Source organism: Mandrillus leucophaeus, unplaced genomic scaffold, assembly GCF_000951045.1.
Source record: "Mandrillus leucophaeus isolate KB7577 unplaced genomic scaffold, Mleu.le_1.0 Scaffold318, whole genome shotgun sequence".
NCBI lineage: Eukaryota > Metazoa > Chordata > Mammalia > Primates > Cercopithecidae > Mandrillus > Mandrillus leucophaeus.
In genome coordinates, this window is record NW_012103343.1 from 1,716,652 (window position 1) to 1,724,006 (window position 7,355).

Sequence of the window (7,355 nt, forward strand, 5' to 3'; positions counted from 1 at the left end):
TACACCACCAAGAGTGAGCCCTAATGTAACTGGGGACTCTGGGTGATAATGACGCATCAATGCAGGCTCATCAGTTGTGACAAATGTACCACCTGTCTCTTATACACATCTAGATGTGTATAAGAGACAGCAGGAGGCGGAGCTTGCAGTGAGCTGAGATCACGCCACTGCACTCCAGCCTGGGTGACAGAGCGAGACTCCATCTCAAAAAAAAAAAAAAAAAAAATACACTGTCCTAATGACAGTGGAGAATACATTTTATTGACATTTCTCCAAACCCATGGAAGGTACACCACCAAGAGTGAGCCCTAATGTAACTGGGGACTCTGGGTGATAATGACGCATCAATGCAGGCTCATCAGTTGTGACAAATGTACCACTTCAGTGGCAGGGATGATGATGGAGAAGGCTACATGTGTTGTGGGGGCAGGTGATACGTAGAATATCTCTGTTCCTTCTGCTCAGTTTTGCTGTGAACCTAAAACTACACTAAAAAATTAAATCTATTTTTAAAAATACTCTGTTCTTTAAAAATGTCTTCTTCAAACAGATATTAATATTTATGTAGCCACAGCAGCATAAAAGCCTAATGCTGCTCTCAGAGAAGACTAGGGGTGGAGGATTCATTTTAAATGTCTTTAACTGGTGTAATAATCATCAAGAGGATGAAAGGAGAAAAATGCAAGAATGTATTTATCAGAAAAACTGAGAATTCAGGGTCTCAGAATAAACTCTGACATCTACGTCTGTTTACCTGGACCTTTAGATGGCTCGCCCAGTTTGTAATCTTTCAGAAACAAAAGAGCAAACAGTGAAAAATCATTCACGCCCTCTGCACAACTGCCAGCCCATTTCTAAAGTACCTCACTACAAGGAGCTAAGAATGTGGACAAAGAGAAATCAAATGGGATTTTTTAAATGCTTTCTTTAAAAAACTGAATGTGCTTTTCCATTTTGTGCTATTTTTCTTCTCTATATGCACTGCTTCTCCTGGATGAAGCTGTTATGCAACTGCTCTCGTGGACAGGAGATTATTTCCTGGCCCCAAAGGAGTTCTCGCATATTGAGAGAACATGTTATGAGGTGGACCCCAAAAGAAGAGCATCTGGTTGCCCTAAGTATAATACTCGCAGTAGAGAAATCACCATAAATAGCTTTAACAGAGACCAAACGTGTCCGTTTCAATCCAGTGTTTTATCACCCACCAAGGGAATTTATCTGGGTGAAGGGAGAGACGGGGAGTGAAGTCATTTAGCAGGGCATGGTTCATAACTCTTTTATTGGGACCAACAGGTCAAGGTCTTTAATAGCTGTAAGATGGAAAGTTAAAGTCATTGTTATCCAACCACATTTAAAGAATGAAAACATAATTGACAGAGAAGAAAACTAGTTCCTGCAAAGGTTACGGAAAAGAGAGGGGGCTGTATTTAAAAGGCGATTTGGAGAATTAGAGAGGGAGATTGTACGTGCTTTTTTGCTTAATCAGAATATACTTGTAAAAAATCGTAAGTAAAATTTCCTGAGTAGTACTATCTTCTGATCCTGATACATTTGGGGTTTTCTTACTGTCTCCAAGGAAATGAGTTGAGGATGCTAGTCTTAGGAGAATTAGCATGTACTAAAAGTGAACTAACAGGCTTGTCATAGGAGAAATATAACCATGGAACACACTGATTTGCTGCGAACTAACAAAAACCACAACAAACAGTTGGTAATTCAAGCACATGTCTATGCAAAGAATACATGCATATTTAAGAATTATTTATTTTATTTAAATAGGAAGAAGCAGTCATATGGCAAGGAACGGATAAGATATTTTAGTGCGCTGTAAAAGGTGCATCTCACTCTATGAGGAGGTTAGGAGAAACTCCACAAATAAAACTTAATGGATTGAATTCTGGTGAGACACTGTGACTCTCTCAAATGGAAATTCAGGCATTCCATGGAGAGCCTGTAGGATTAACTAAATTGCTGGCATTTTTCCTTGTCAGGATGGCATAAAACACCAAAACACCAATGTACCACTACTGCTGGAGGCTTTGTCGTATGTCCTGGCATCACCAAAATCCTCTTGCTTTGGAAAATTAATCTGAACTGTGAAATTTGACCACAGTATCCACTGGACGAATCTATTTTAACCATCCTGAATCCACTCTCCAGAGAAGTCCTTACTTGTTAGATGTCTTATGGACCAAGTTGCAAGTATTTCAATTTAGATAATGTGGCATAAATGGAATAATTAAAAAATAAATAGAGCCTGGCACATGGGCAAAACTGAGACTTTTTTCTTATTTGTCTTCCAAACTATTCTTTTCAGATCGGATCATGTGTAGACAATTTAAATCAGAACTAGCTTGAGTGTTTCTCCTGCTGCAGTCCTACCATTCTTATAATGAAAGAGCTAACTGCCATCTTCACCAGCACATTACAGCATGCAAACAATCCAAGCCTTACTACAGATGATTGATTGAGCCACTAAAGGCATCAAAATCCTCTAATTGAGCTGTCTGAACAATATCAAACGCCCACAGAGATGTGGTGGGAAAAGAATTCAGACCTATCTCATCAAAAATAAACCCTGTTTAATTGAAATCAGCAGCTTCCTTGCCTTTGTTTCATCCTATCATCCACTATATCCACCACCATGAAGTCCTATGTCTGCCTTGCCCAGGCAGAATTGTTTGATTTATTGACGGCTCAATACCTTGACCAGTATTAGGTATACCCGTATACTTATTACTGAGAACACACCTCTAACACCATTTTACTCTCTGGCAGCTGCCTTTGATCCCTGCTCCAAACCTGCATTTGTTGAATAACCAGGCTCTCTGACCTCTACCACATCTGACATTTTCCCCTCCAGGTCATCTTGCTGTCCTTCATTGCAGATGTCGACTATAATTTATCCCTTTTGCTAACACCACAGGAAACCAAGTCCCTCTGAGGCCAATACCAGCATCCTGAGCTGATTGTGGTTATAATAAACCGCTGCCCACCATCCATCCACCCACCTCCACTGTCTCTTCCCCTCCTCCTCTTTGAGCTGCCAGTCATTGCAGGAGCGCATTGACTGCCTGCGTGTGTCTACTTATAATAAAGTCATTACAGTGAGTGTTGCTTTTGTTAAAGGAAAACCACACTGTTACAACTGGGTTTAAAGGATATGTTTTCTCCTAAGAATGACAGTCTCTGATGGGCGTTCTTCCTTGTCACTTTGAGACTGGCATGAGGAACAGTTGGAGGGGATGGAAATGTCGTATATCTTGCTTAGAGTGGTGGTTACCTAAATATATACAAAACTCGATGAACTCTATACTTTAAAAGATACCTATTCTTGCATAAAAAGTACACTTCAAAAAGGTGATTGGAAAAAACAATAGACAGATTGACAGACAAAACGAAGCATCAGCTAACAGAAAAACCAAATTCATCCAAATAACGAACCATCTCCAATTTTCTAACTTTACACTTAGGATCCAATTCCCTAAACTGAATATAATTTAGAGTTTTTATTTCATTCAGAGATTGTTAATGCAAAATTCAAAACGGTTGACATGTCACCGACGCCCTGCCCAGTGTTTGATGAGACAGCATAAGCTATTACCTTGACACAACTTTAGAAAAAACAGGCAGCCTAATTTCCCCTATATACATACGGCTGGAGGCAAGAAATCTGATTTCAATGGAGAATTTCAAATAATCAGCATCCTCCACAACCCATATAAAGTAAGGCTAGGTTTGGAGGGATTCCAAAGCCAGGGGTAGCAAGAAGCCTTAGGCCAAATAGATGATTTAAAAGACATGGGAAGAAAAATTTCAAATATAATGTTTATAGAGCAAAATAACATTTGTTTTTTTCATTGTGCAAGGATATCTTGAAGGTGAGAGCCAAGCTCAGCTGCTGCTTGTAAATCAAAATAACCCTTTCATTTTTACCTAACAAAGACGAGAAAGGGGAGAGAACAAGGTTACAAGGTGATATTCTTACCTAGTGGGAATACTAAAGGGAATGCCGTTGTTGTCAAAACGTGTAAGGTCTATAAATCACGTGGGTTAGAGTAACAGGACACACAATTAAGTATAATATTGGGAAAGCATGATTTTTCCTTGACAAGGATGAATTGTTCAATATAAACCCTGGGAAGAACTAATATGAACAAAGAAAAAAATAAAGAGAATCCAGAATCAGGTAGTTTCTGAATATCAGATGATACACAGCAAAGGAAAAAATATCATAAAATATTTTGTGCATAAAACCTTGATTATTCAAATTTTTGGTACATAGGAATAGCACATATATTGCAAAATAGAAGGTGATTAAGAAACAAGTTATTTCATTTTAGAGGGTAGTCACACATATGGACCCTACACACACATACACACACACACTTTTACACTCCCTGGTCTTAACACTCTTCACACTCCAGCTTATTGTTCACAGTGTAGATCCTAGCTGAAGGCTGGTGTGGAAGAAGCCAGGCAACAAAAGATGTACATATGTGTTTAAGAATTTTCACTGTATTTTTAGGATGGATATTGACAAACGACTTTAAAGTAGCTCAAAGAGAGGGGCATCATTTCTTGAAAAACGATGCTCCCTGGTTCATATAAGCTGACATATTATAACATTTATTTTGGTTTAACAAGCTGACAGCCTTCCAGCTGTAAATTAAGAGGCATTTCTAAATCAGCTGCACTGAGTCTTTATCAAGGCAATTCTTGACCATTCAAGAGACTGCTGCCTAACCAGTCAAGAGACTCGATCTAATCAAGTACATCATATCCTTTCAAAGGTTTCAATAAAAACACTTCCATGTGTTAGCATTTAAATACTGAAACACTGAAACATTTAGAAACATACAACTCTCTAGTATACTGCATGAGGTAGGTGTTATTATATCACCGTATAACAGACAGAAGAGCTGTGGTTTAGAGAGGGTAAGTAATGGGCATAAAGTCACATGCAATAAACAGAGGCGCCAGATAGGTCTGACACCTAAGGTCATGCAGCTGCAGAAGGCAAAATTGAATTTTGGTCACTGGTAGGGCACCTCTGTAATTAGGACATTAAAAATACTGAAAGATAAAACCTTGTATTCAGCTGGGCGTGGTGGCTCACGCCTGTAATCCCAGCACTTTGGGAGGCTGAGGTGGGTGGATCACAGGAGACCACGAGTTCGAGACCAGCCTGGCCAACATTGTGAGACCCCCGTCTTTACTAAAAATACAAAAAAATTAGCCAGGCATGGTGGCACACGCCTGTAGTCCAAGCTACCGGGGAGGCTGAGGTTGGAGAATCACTCCAACCCGGGAGGCGGAGGTTGCAGTGGGCAGAGATCACGCCACTGCACTCCAGACTGGGCCACAGAGCAAGACTCTGTCTCAAAACAAACAAACAAAAAACCTTGTATTCATTAAGAAGAAATTGTGTATTGCATTATTTTTTCACTTGAGAAGCTGGTATTTCAAAAATGGTTAAGAACACAAACTAGCAGGCTGCCCCTGCAGCCCCGCAGCCCCGCAGCCCCGCAGCCCCACAGCCCCGCAGCCCCGCATGATGGAGCCACTGTTCATTAGCTGGAAGGAAGATGGCGCCTGGTGGACAGCAAAGGCTTTGATGCATACATGAAGACACTAGGAGTGGGAATATCTTTGCAAAATACGGCGCAGTGGCCAAACCAGACTGTATCATCACTTGTGATGGCAAAAACCTCACCATAAAAACTGAGAGCACTTTGAAAACAACACAGTTTTCTTGCACCCTGGGAGAGAAGTTTGAAGAAACCACAGCTGATGGCAGAAAAACTCAGACTGTCTGCAACTTTGCAGATGGTGCATTGGTTCAGCATCAGGAGTGGGATGGGAAGGAAAACACAGTAACAAGAAAATTGAAAGATGCGATCAGTGGTGGATTGTGTCACGAACAATGTCACCTGTACTCGGATCTATGAAAAAGTTGAATAAAAATTCCATCATAACTTTGGACAGGAATTAACTACAAGAATGAACAAGCTCAGTTCAATGAGCAAATCTCCATACTGCTTTTTTTTTTTCATTGCTGTGTTCCATTATCTTTATCACAAACATTTTACATGCAACTATTTCAAAGTGTTGCATTAATTAGAATCATCCCTTTGGTTAATAAATGTGTTTGTGCGAAAGAAAGAAAGAAAAAAAAGAAAAGAAAAGAAACAGACTAGCCAGATTACTTGGTTTCAAATTCCAACTCTGGCACTTAGTAGCTGTGTGACCTTAGGCAAGTTACTTAACTTATCTGTGCCTTGGTTTCTTCATCTATGAAATGGGGATAATAATACTACTTAATGCGTAAAGTTTTTATAAGGGCTGTATTTATGCATAGTACTGGTATTGTGAATATCTTTCTTTAAAGGTCTTTATGTTTTTGAGAAGCACATTGAACTACATAGAGAAAAATGTTTATGATATCGAGATAGTTGGGGTACAAGGGTATAGACAAAATTGTCTATGAGTGGATAATAGTTAAAAATGAATTGTCAAAAAACCTACAAATATTAGCTGGGCATGGTGGTAGACTCCTGCAAGTAAGTCCCAGCTACTTGGGATGCTGAGGTGAGAGGACCATTTGGACACAAGAGGTTGAGGCTGTACAGAGCCATGATGGCAACACTGTACTCCAGACTGGGTGACAGAGCAAGACCCTGTCTCAAAAAAAAAAAAAAAAGAATTGTAAGTATACAGAGGTTCATGTACTATACATACACAGGCACTCCTGTATAGTTTTGGAATTTTTTATAACAAAAAGTTTTTTTAATATTTTTATGTAAAACATCTACAATTATACCTGGAACATAGTAAATACCATATAATAGCTCTGATTATTACAGCAAAATTCCATTTTTGTGTGGATCTGTATCCATGTAAAATAGATCTGCATATGGATCTACTTTAATGCTATTTACATACAGCCCCTTTTTCATTTCTAGGACATAATGAAAAATAAGCAATAGAGATTTATTCTCTACATCTATAGTTGGCTTAAAAGAAAAGACAACTGAAGTCATACAAGGAACTGTTACCAAAGAAGATGGAAGGCTCATCCATCATTTCGATGGTGTTGAGCTGAAGAATCTGAGTTAGTATGGTGTAATAGAGAATAAGATGTAGTCAGGTAATAAAAATTAATAATCATAGTTTACATGTATTGAAGAGATATTATGTGTGAGGTAGAGTCACAAGTGGTTGCACATTTGTTACCTCATTTAATCCTCTCAACCACCCAGCCTATGAAGTAGGCTTCATAATAAATAGCTCCTTTTTTTTTTTTTTTTTTTTTTTTGAGACAGAGTCTCGCTCTGTCACCCAGGCTGGAGTAC

At 39.1% G+C, this 7,355-nt stretch overlaps 1 pseudogene; it reads left to right on the forward strand.

Moving 5' to 3' along the window:
* Positions 1–1,660: 1,660 nt before the first annotated feature.
* Positions 1,661–5,964, forward strand: LOC105545094 (annotated as a pseudogene).
* The last annotated feature ends 1,391 nt before the right edge of the window (positions 5,965–7,355 follow it).